This window comes from Cervus elaphus, chromosome 4 (assembly GCF_910594005.1).
Source record: "Cervus elaphus chromosome 4, mCerEla1.1, whole genome shotgun sequence".
NCBI lineage: Eukaryota > Metazoa > Chordata > Mammalia > Artiodactyla > Cervidae > Cervus > Cervus elaphus.
The window spans coordinates 23,542,187-23,554,275 of record NC_057818.1 but is presented as its reverse complement, the minus strand read 5'-3'; the positions used below and the strand labels follow the sequence as shown (position 1 = coordinate 23,554,275).

The window sequence follows — 12,089 nt, the reverse complement described above, 5'->3', positions numbered from 1 at the left end:
CTTTCACTTTCACATTACATAATATATAATTATATGCAGTATGTGTTTTCATGTTTGTCTACCTTTCTTCTTTAGACAACAGAGGGTAATATTTCTTAACCCAACAACATGTAGAAAAATACAATAATTAATTAAGGCAAACATCAGAATTATTTTGCAATATATACATATATCAGATTATCATATTGTACAACTTAAACTTATACAATGTTATACGTGAATTATATCTCAATAAAGCTGAGAAAAGCAGGTGGGGAGAAGACACAAGAAGTTCAGTGCCTGGGCTCAAAGCTCTGGTCTGGCCACTTATAACTTGTTATCTTGCCTTTCTGGGTCTTAGTTACCTTAACTGAAGTATCACCTGAGTTTTAAGGTATCTCTATAAAATGGCAATTAAAACAACTCTGCCTTCACTGGGTTGGCATGAAAAATAAGCCAGGAAGTATGGGGGAAACACTTAGAACAGTACCCAGCACATAGTCAAGATTTACCAGAGGTTAGCTACTGTTATTAATGATGATGATCATCACCATCATCGTCTTCATAACTAACAGCATAATTATGACTAAGATACATGTTTCCTAATCCCTTCAGTTTGTTAAGGACAGCACTTTATGATGTGCTCCACCATCATGATTTTTAGCAATATTCATGAACCACTTACACTATTATATTTCCAGAATTTTTCTTTAAGTCAATTTAAAAAAATAACCACACAACTTAGATTCTTCCCTGGCAGTCCAGTGGTTAAGACTCTGTACTTTCACTGCAGGAGGCATGGGTTCCTTTTGGTTGGGGAACAAAGATTCCACATGTCACGTGGTGTGGTCAAAAAAAAAAAAAAAAAAAGAACTTTAAAAAAAAAAAACAAAAACCAACAACTTAAAGATGGATTTTAGTCCTGTCCTCAACAATGTGACTTGGGAACCATGGATCCAAATGTCAATCACGGTATATTACAAAATCACCTTCTGTACCACCTCTGCATTGCATGTTACTCTTCAGGGGCCTCTGAGTGAGGCCTTGGCACATTTCCAAAGGGCCCACCTAGGCATGAACTGGGAGACCCTTTAGATTTGACAGAAACCTACCACCACCACCATCCACATGGACAATACACAGCCTTGTCAAGGGACTGAAGTGGGTGACTGTTACTGAGCTTACTTCCCTTAGCACATACTCAGGTCTGAATCCTGTCTTGGTGCTGAAGGATTGTAAAGAACACCGTTTCATTAGCCTACGTCCCTAGTAACGAGAGCATCATGCTGGTGGGCGAGACTATAGACAGGGCGGGGGCCTTGTGAAAGAAGAAAAAAACGATGCTATACCAGAGGTCTCCTCCAATCTCTGCAGACCGCATTAAATGTATTTTGACCCCTGTGCTAACCCATTTTCCTGTGATACATTTGGTACAGGAAAAGATTAATTACTTATGAAAATCAAGAGAACATCTCTACAGCAAATATATTATCGCCGTATAGGACAGGACATAAAGGTTTGCACTTGCACCATTAGCTTAGCTATAATAAATGAGATGCTCTATGTGATGTATAATATGGTAAAGAAAACACATCTGTTTGCTTCTGTAGAAAAGTGCATAGCTGCACTGCACCTGAGTCTGCAAACACTTAGGCCCTCCACAACAAAGCTGCATCCCTCAGAACAGCGATGCCTGAAAACCATTATCCATGGATAATTAACTGTGTCAGGACACTGAGGTCCTAACATGAGGTCCTCATAATTCCCCACTAAGGGAAAGACAGTAAAACATTATTATAATATATTACTGATATTTAATAAGAAGACTGTTCTATTTGTGTGTTATTAATGCAAGCTGTAAGTTACAACAGTGTCTGAATTATTCTTAGTTCTTCTGGGCACTCTATCTTGAAGGGCACAGCAGTGCTCGGAGCTGAAGAACCATAAAGAAATAACTTCCACTTGGGATTAAAATTTTCAAGATATATTTGCAATTTGTTCTGTTTATTTTCCCTCTGATCACATGAAGATATCCACGGTGGACATTTATCACTGGAAAGGCCATTGCTAAAATGACCACTATTGAGGAAGTTCAAAGCCACATGCTGGTGAAACATGTCTAGTAGACTCCTTTGATCTTGAGTAGAGTCCATCATTTTGCTTTCTCCAAGTATTTTGGTCATTTTGAGACTCTCCCCTGTAGCACAAAGTATTTAAATTTCTCCATAGCCAGGATCTTTGACGCCTGAAGACAAAAGCCTCTCTCCATTTATTAGGATGACTTCCTACCGTGTGGGGCTGTTCTTTACCTCGTAATTAAAATAGCACCTGAACATGACCATCTGTGAATGCAGATTAAGTTTTTACAAAACGTGAATATTGTTTCATTTTTTCCCCTGCCAAATACTCCTAAAACTCATAATTTCTGTGACATACTCCCCCCTCCACTGCACCAGCCCCCAAAAGCTTAAATAAACTTTTATTCAAAAAAAAAAAAAAAAGGAAAAAACAGTAGGGTAAACATTTTGCCTCTCACGGCAACCTTCCATACATCAATAAAATCCATAAATTAATGTACAGCCCTATAATTTGTTCAAAGAACAAATGAGCTGTCAGTCTTTGCTTTCTGTTTCTAGGATTCTGTCAGTTTATGGCAACCCAGAGACACAGTTTGCCACTTAATTTTCCTCTTCCTTTTTCAAATACACACATTTTGGAAAAGACATTATTTATACAAAAGGCTGCCAAGACATTGGGTTAGGATGGATTTGGATATACAGACTATTTCACAAGCTAGTCTTATTTAACCAAAATAGAGTCTCTTTGGGAGTCTTTTGCACAAACTGCAAATCCATAAATGCAGAGATTATAAACATTGATACAGGCATTCCTTCCAGAGGGTTTTCTGACCTGATGTTAACTTTACATTAGAAATTCATGTTTCTTTAGAAATGTTGGCTTATTTCAGTGAAATGGTTCCTCTGGTATAGTTGGGGTTGTGATGTCAGCCTGGCTCCTTCCTAATAACCCTTATGAAATATTTACAATGAAATTGAACCACGCATGTGTAGCAGTTGACTCTCACAGCCGCCAAGATCTAGAATTATCTTTTTCTTTTTATTAAAGGAAAGAAATCATTTTTTATATTTTCCTCTTCTCCAGAAGATCAAACCCACATGTATTTAACAACTTCCCTGACCACACCTCCACGGGGCCATCAGTCTGAGCAAACAGACTGAAAGATTATTCTGTCCACATGACATCTTTGTGCCATGAAGGAACAGCTGGGTTCCCCCGTGGCGGAGCTGGGGATGAGGCATAAACTTGAGGGTGTAATAGGAGAAATGGTGATCACCAGCAATGGAGTCCCTGCCCTACCTTCCTGAAAACCAAACTCTTCATTGGATTCCAAGCTGCCAACATTTTTGCAGACACCCTTTTTATAGTGACAATGAGCACCATATACACCTCCCTCACTCTGGAAAACTCTCATATGCTTCCTCTGTAAAAGGAAAGATGAAAGATTGCCAAGTTAAAGGCAAAAAAAAACACACGCAAATGTTTCCTCCAAGCAAGAACTGACACAGAACAGAACAACATTACAAGGTCACAGTACTCAGACTGCCTCCTAGTTCCCTGGCCAGGGTCATTGCCTCTCTTCTCTACAAGCATGAGATGGTGGAGAAGATTTTTCACTCAAAGCAGGCAGGGGCTTGCATTCTATACTCAGAACCCTAGCCATACCATCCAATCTGCAGACATGTATTGATTGGCCTGAATAACACATAAAAACCTTTCAGTCAGTTCAGTCCAATTGCTCAGTCGTGTTTGGCTCTTTGCGACCCCATGGACTGCAGCACAGTAGGCTTCCCTGTCCATCACCAACTCCCAGAGCTTGCTCAAATTCATGTCCACTGAGTGCATGATGCCATCCAACCATCTCAGCCTCTGTCGTCCCCTTCTCCTCCTGCTTTCAATCTTTCCCAGCATCAGGGTCTTTTCAAATGAATCAGTTCTTCGCATCAGGTGGCCAAAGTATTGGAGTTTCAGCTTCATCATCAGTCCTTCCATTGAACATTCAGGACTGATTTCCTTTAGGATTGACTGGTTGGATCTCCTTGCAATCCAAGGGACTCTCAAGAGTCTTCTCCAATACCATGGTTCAAAATCACCAATTCTTTGGCGCTCAGCTTTCTTTATAGTCCAACTCTCATATCCATGCATGACCACTGGAAAAACTATAGCTTTGTCTAGATGGATCTTTGTCAGCAAAGTAATGTCTCTGCTTTTTAACGTGCTGTCTAGGTTGGTCATAGCTTTTCTTCCAAAGAGCAAGCATCCTTTAATTTCATGGCTGCAGTCACCATCTGCAGTGATTTTGGAGCCCCCCAAAATAAAGTCTCTCACTATTTCCATTGTTTCCCCATCTATTTGCCATGAAATGACAGGACCAGGTGCCATGATCTTAGTTTTCTGAATGTTGAGTTTTAAGCCAACTTTTTCCACTCTCCTCTTTCACTTTCATCAAGAAGCTCTTGAGTTCTCCTTCTCTTTCTGCCATAAGGGTGGTCTCATCTGCATATCTGAGGTTATTGATATTTCTCCCGGCAATTTTGATTCTAGCTTGGGCTTCATCCAGCCCGGCATTTCGCATGATGTACTCTGCATATAAGTTAAATAAGCAGGGTGACAATATGCAGCCTTGACGTACTCCTTTCCTGATTTGGAACCAGTATGCTGTTCCGTGTCCAGTTCTAACTGTTGCTTCTTGACCTGCATACAGATTTCTCAGGAAATCTTATTTTCAAATAAAAACCTTTGAATTATGGCTAACATTCAAATTGTTAGCTGACACACACAGTCTGAATTTCCCCCCTTCTCTCGAAAATGTAGGAGACCTGGTAAGACAGATGCAGCCTCCTTGCTGCCCACTTCAGATAGGGTGTGAACTTCCCCGTTTACTTTCAACCCCACTTCTCTGTGTTCATTCATCCAAATGATCTGCCAGGCCCTCCCTGCAGACATCTGAGTTTGCAGCGTCTTGTCTGAATTCACTAGAAAACTCACAAGTACCCAGGTATTCAGCTGTTTTATGGTCGAAAGCTCAGAAGAACATGTCTGTGATTAAGTCCAACCTCTCTTCGGGCATGATTTCACCGTTTCACGAGCCCTCAACACAGGGTCTCCCCAGAAAAGACGAAAACTCGAAATCGAAAAATTACAGGTACTCCAGTGTTCATAATAGCACCATTTACAGTAGCCAAGACATGAGAGCAACCTAAGTGTCCATCAACAGACGAACGGATAAGCAAGATGCGATGTGTGTGTGCTTAGTCGTGTCTGACTCTTTGTGACCCCGTGGACTGGAGCCCACCAGGCCCCATGGAATCTTCCAGGCAAGGGATCTTCTCGACCCAGGGATAGAACTCACGTCTCCCGCATTGGCAGGTGGATTCTTTACCACTGGGACACCTGGTTAGCCCCACATATATATATATATATATATATAAAACGTGTACATATTACTCAGCCATAATACTGAGTGTAATAATGTGTAACACTACTCAGCAATAAGGAAGAATGAAATAATGCCATTTGCAGCACCATGGATGGACCTAGAGATTATCATACTCAGTGAGGTCAGACAGAGAAAGACAAATATCATATGACGTCACTTAGATGTGGAATCAAAAAAAAAAAAAGGATATAAATAAAAGGATAAAATATTTACAAAACAGAAATAGACTCAAAGTTATAGAAAACAAACTTATGGTTACCATAGGGTAAGGGCTGGGAAGGGATAAATTAGGAGTTTGGGATTAACAGGCACACACTACTATACATAAAAAGATAAACACGTAGGTAATGTGTAGCACAGGAAACTATACTCAATATTTTGTGATAAACTAAAATGGAAAAGGATCTGAATATATATATAAAACAGAATCACTATGCTGTATGCCTGACACTAATAAAACACTGTAAATCAACTATACTTCTATTAAAAAAAAAAAACAGGTCTCATTCTCTAAGTCACATAGCCCAGATGTGACAGTCTCCGGGGCTGTTGGTACAACACAGTCTCCTGTGTCCTGTGAACACACAGGACGTGCTCCAAAACACACAGGGAGAAATGAGCAGCTCAGGTAAGGACTACTTTCCTTGCCACGCAGAGCCGTCACCCAGCATCAAGCCGGTGCTGTTTTGTGTTTGCACCCCTCGGATTCGCCCTGAGATTTCCACACGCACGCCTACTTTCTTAGCACACCCGCTCTGACTTTTCTGCCACAGCCTGCTTCTATGCTGCTGGAAGATGCTGTGCTTAAGAAGGCTCCCAATCCTCAGAGGCCCCCTCAAAGCTTTTAAAGCGAGCATAACATGAGGAATTTCAAATGAAGAACCAACAGCGGAAAGATCATTTACAGTAACTATACAAACAAGCTAAATGAAAGACTGGTGTTCAAGTCATTAAAAATAATAATGCCAAAGCCCCGAGGGCTGAAATGTAAAGCTTCTGCTTCGTGCGAGGAAACTGAAAAGAAGGGTGTTTATTATCCCAATCAGAGAACCTGTTAATTTATTTAGTAGGCAATTTTAAGAGGATGTTCGTTCACAGCGAAATCTCACTTGATCAGACTGGAAAACCAGTTAACAACCAGAAGGAAAACATCGGCTGAAGCCCAGGCTTTGGCCAGACAAGCATTAGCTGGAGAGACCAGGGCATCACTGGGAAAGATCAGGGCATCACGGGGAGAGCCCAGCGTGGGGTTCCTGGGAGACACAGCCCCTGACGCCTCCGGCCCCTCTCCTCCTGGGCTCTCCGGAACCAAGCCCAGACTTAGTTATAGAGTCATCTCTCTCACACTTTGCAGATGATGCCTAACATCATGACAACAGAAAAGGAACGAGGTCTCCGGACCTGCCTACCTACAAGTTTCTGTAAAGTAATGAATACAGACAGCTTGGGGACCGTTCACCTGTGCTGCCTGCCTCTTCCTGTCTGCAGAGTGAAAGCACCAGGGATTGGCAGAAGGCACTGGTCTGACAGGGCCAGGACAGCCTTCCTCCTTGGTGACAGCCTGGGCCTCCCCTCTTAAACTTGACCCACCGTAATTCCTTCACGATGCGGCCGTGAGGCAGCTGACAGTAGCAGCTGTGGCTCCTAAGCGAGATGGATGGAATTTTCATAACTGGTTCCCCAAGTTACATTTTACCTTCAAGATAATTTATGAGCTGCTCCGGAGCCTTGAAGAGACAATATGCTTGCCATAAAATTAACTGTAACAGTCTTGTAGGTTATAATTAACACTGGGAGGGTAGCACCAACTGGATGAAACACATGGCATAATTGATGGTGAAACTGGAAAGGGGGCGAGCGAACAGTATCATTACGGCACACGCTGCCTTAGCAGAACTGATGCTTTCCAGGGGTTAATTACTATCGCCTTCTAGGGCCGCTGCTCTGGTGGGGAAGAGGCCGGAGCTGGCCAGGGAGGGCTGGAGATTTCCTGGCAGGGTCCCGGGGCACCTGGACACGGAGGCAGAGGCTATCAGCAGGCTGGGGTGAGAGGCAGGCTGAACCCAGAGCAGGTCGAGCATCTGGCAGGATGCTTCCCGGATTTCAGACCGGGAGCTCCACGCGCCTGCCTCCTAGACATGACTTCATTTTCTCCATAAACCGCATCTTTTTCAGTGATGATAAAGATCTGGATCAAAAGAAGGGAGCTGGAACTTCCAAAATGCCCTCCCCAAGGCTTAGGATAAGTCATTCAGAATACAACGTTAACAGAATCGAACCATTTCAATGTAACATGGGCAAAAGTTCGTAAAAAATTAAGATGGTCCATGTTAAACCTCAGGTTTATTAAATCACAAAGTGGCACCCTGTCCAGAGAAGAGGATGAAGAGAAAGCTAGTAAGAAATGTAAGAAAAGGCTAGTCGATCACTCATCTCTTGGAAAGAAACACTAAGCTATGCCTTTCCTGGCGTGGATACTAAAAAGCCTGATCAATACCGCCCAATCGCCGAATATTCTAAACACACAGGAATCACTCAAATAATTTCAATAAGCAATGTTAAGGTGACCGGACCTATTTTTGTTGTTTGATTTGTTTGTTTTGTTTCTGTCCTGGGACAAGACAGTGAAAAATCATCCTGATAAATGAGGCAACAGTGTCCCCTACAGGCCGGCAGAGCTATTCCCTACCCCCACCCTTCACCCCATTCCTTCCTCAACTGAAAGCCAGAGTTAAACTTTTATCTAGAACCTGGAATATCCATTACAGGGAAAATTTATAAAATACACTGGGGACACCCCTAAGATAAAATAAAATTACTGCTCTTCACGTGCGGTAAATTGTTTCCTAGATATAAACATACTGTACTGCAGTGATTAACCCATTATAGAGAAGATAAATGTTACCCGTTCAGCCTAAGGAAATCTACTCAAATCAGCCTTAACTAACCCGGCTCTGAAATTACTCCACTTAAAGGATTTACAGATCCTTGGAGGCTAAACTTTGATGCTCTCATCTGGGCCCCTACTCTCCCAACTTCTAAGAGATTGTAACCAGTACAGAAGAGATGACATAGCTATAAATGTAATAACTTTACTTTCAAGGATTTAAGGTAGGGAGATTTATAAAGTATGAGCTGGAAACTACTTCCTTAGAGAGAGAGAGAGAGATGCCCCCCACAACTAAAAAGTATGAAACGCGCTTAGGTACCAGAGGAAATACACATTTACAGACACACGCCCATCTATCTCCACGCTTAGACCCAGGCCAAGTACTAGGAGAACATGTGAGTGGCTGACAAAGAGGAAAGTCTTATTACTCCAGCTCCGGCTATGGCCACACAGCAGAGGTCTGAGCTGGGTTGTCTTGGCTTAAATTCCATTTCCACTGCAATGTAGGAGACGCAGGAGACGCAGGTTCCATCCCTGGGTCAGGAAGATCCCCTTTAGGCGGGCATGGCAACCCACTCCAGTATTCTTGCCTGGAGAAACCCATGAACAGAGCCTGGCAGTTGACAGTCCATACGGTCACACAGAGTCGGACACAACTGAAGCAAGTGAGCAGACATGCATGCTCTAATAGCTCTGCTGCCCTGGGCAATGACTTTGCATCCTTCTGTCTTCCTTTTCTCACCTCCTAAAGCATTTAAAACTTTGTCTGGCACTTAGAGAGTTCTCACTAAATGTTCACTGCTACTCTGGCTAAAATTAGGACAACTTCAGGTTTCAAGGACAGTGGAGGTAGAAAGGTAAAAGCCTTCAGGAGTGACAACTACCCCAACTTTAGTGGCCCCCTGGGCTCTAACTCAGAGGGTCACACGTTGCCAGAGAGGGAAGATGCCTTCGAGGTCACTGAATCAAGCCACTTCTTTTGTAGACAGAGCTGCTGAGATCCGATGTCTCTGACGTGCCCAGAGTCTACAAGCCAGCTGAAGACAGGATTCAAATTGGTATTCAAGTCTCTGTCAATTTGATGTGACCATCCTTACTCAAGACAGGGCCTGACATGGGTTGAGTTCTAGCTAACGTTCCCTCCTTCACCAATTCAGCAACATTCAGCCATATCACGAAGCTTGGGTTTTACATGGGGGCACTCTCGCAAAGGAGAGGCCAGTTCAAGTGAGTCTGGCTTGCACTGCTCTTCACTTTTTTGTTTTGATCTGAAGAGGAGCGGAATTTTTTTTCCTAATTTTTGGCCACAGCATGTGGCATGGGATATCTTAGCTTCTCAACCAGGGATCAAACCAGTGCCTTCTGCAGTGGAAGCAAAATGTCTTAACCACTGGACTGCCAGGGAAGTCCTTGAAAAGGAGGGGCAATTTTTATTGAGCACATAGTATGTGACAGGTATTTGCTGTAGGTGTTTTCCATGGAATCCCTTAAACATTTCTAAGGAATAGGTTCTCTTACTATCCCCTCAGGCAAGTTACAAATGAGAAAACTGAGGTTCAAAGGGGTTAAGTAACTTGTTGAGTTCATCACAACTTGCCTGGAGTTTCAGAAGTAGATCTGAGATTCAAACCTAGGCCATCTGCTCAGCATCTATGCTCCTAACCTCTATACCGTAGTCATAAACTTTACTCTGGAAGAAATCATTTTTCCCCCCTTAACACTGAGACCTCTCTGGAGACAAGGCAGCCCAGATTTTATCCTCTGGCCCATAATCACATCGAGCTTTCTCCCCTCTCTCACACACACTTGAAAACAGGAGGCTCTTACCCACGTGTAGGCTGTACAGTTAACTCAGTGGAGCAGCGGTCCTCACAGAGGCCGGGCATATAAAGAATCACACAAGAATATTTCCGGTGCACCCGCCACTTTCATCTCTGGGACAAGGACTTCTCCAGAATCCAGACTTAACCCCTTTGCACTGCATTATTAGACAAGATTATTATTTCCCCTGGTCAAGTGTTATTCATTCCTATAACCTGAGGGAGTACAGTAGCGTCTGGTCCCAGGTAGGCACGTGACAGATATTTGCTAAATCAGTGAGTGATGACTGAGTGCTCACTCACAGTCATCATAAATACCATCTATTAAATGCTGGACTGCATTGTCACACTGTCACGTGTAATCTTCCCCCACCCCCGACGCCAATGAGATATGTATAGCTTCTACTGTTTACTCTTAAGAGATACTTGTGAATACAACATGATGTGAATTTAAGCCTTCTTTAAAGCGAAGACATTTAAAGTGACGCATCTTTTGTGTTAAAGTCATTGGAAACTAGGGTGCAAACTATCTAAGAAAAAATTAATGCTGTGGACTCCAAGGATGGTGAGTATCAGAACACTGGCATTCCCTGACTGTGTCACAAATCTGACCCACTAGGACTAGAGTTGCAAGTTTGATAACAAGTGATCATCTTAGGATGAACATGAGAAGAGGAAATTTTATCTCTGTTTCAACTGAATGACTGTATTTTGCTTCTGCTGTGTGCTGAATAGGTAGGACATGGCAACTGTGAACACTTTTTTAAAAAGTTTTTTGGAGTGGACCATTTACAAAGTCTTTATGGAATTTGTTAAATTCCATAAATTTAACAAATGTATGTTATTTGTTAACATAATTGCTTCTATATTAAATTTTTTGGGGGGTTTTGGCCACAAGGCATATGGGGTTTTAGCTCCCCAACCAGGGATCAAACCTGCACTCCCTGAATTGGAAGGCGAAGTCTTAACCACTGGACGGCCGGGGAAGTCGCCACACATTATTTTTTTAAAGAAATGTTCAGAGTTCTACTCAGGAAAACACTTTTTATTGATCATGCCACTTGAATAGAAGCTCCATGAGAGAAAAATGCTCATCAGTTTTGTCCACTGCTGTTTCTAACACCTGGAACAGTGCTTGATAAGTAGCTGCTGCTTGATAAGTATTTAATGAATAAATCAATGAATGAACCCATGTTTTCTCAAAAAACTGAAGAAGCACTGCCTCTAAGAAACAGCCAGCTACCACTCAGAAAACTGCCAGGAGCAGGGCCCATACTGAAGCCTATGTGTTGATTTTACAAATAAGATGCGCAGAAGTCAATTGGCTTTTGTCCCCCATAAAACCGTTCAAATCGTGACAGTAACAATGGTAATAACATTAACAACACTTGCTTCCTTAAGATAAGTTGCTGTATCTTGGAAGAAAGGTAACTTTATCTCTAGACTCATTTAATCCCTGTGCTCTAAATTTATACAATGTTTCATTTCCTACACGTTTATGAGGAGGTTTTATGGAGTTATCCGATTTTATGGAGTAATCTGGTTCAGAGACACAAAGGACATTCTTCTGCTAAGGGCAGCAGAAAGCGGAGACTGCAATTATTAAAGGAGATGGGGCAGACGCATTAAAAAGAATGACATGGATGACAACTAGCCGGCCAGTGCCTCCCTGCTCCCCTACCCCCCACGCTACACACACATTTAGCTCATTGCAGGGGGCAGCCACTGAACTGGAGATGCCACAACTTCTGGTTCCCAACTAACCTGACCATTCAACTGACATGGTCAGATGACTCATCACCTGTTGTCTCACAGGACAACAGCCTCATCATCCCATGGGCCTCCCTGCGGGCTCAGGCTGTAAAGAACCTGCCTGCCAATG

General features: G+C 42.6%; 1 protein-coding gene across 1 annotated transcript in view; it reads right to left on the bottom strand.

The window, feature by feature from the left end:
- Positions 1-12,089, bottom strand: part of FTO (FTO alpha-ketoglutarate dependent dioxygenase) — a 422,003-nt gene that overhangs the window by 165,019 nt on the left and 244,895 nt on the right. The gene's annotated exons all lie outside the window — the stretch shown is intronic.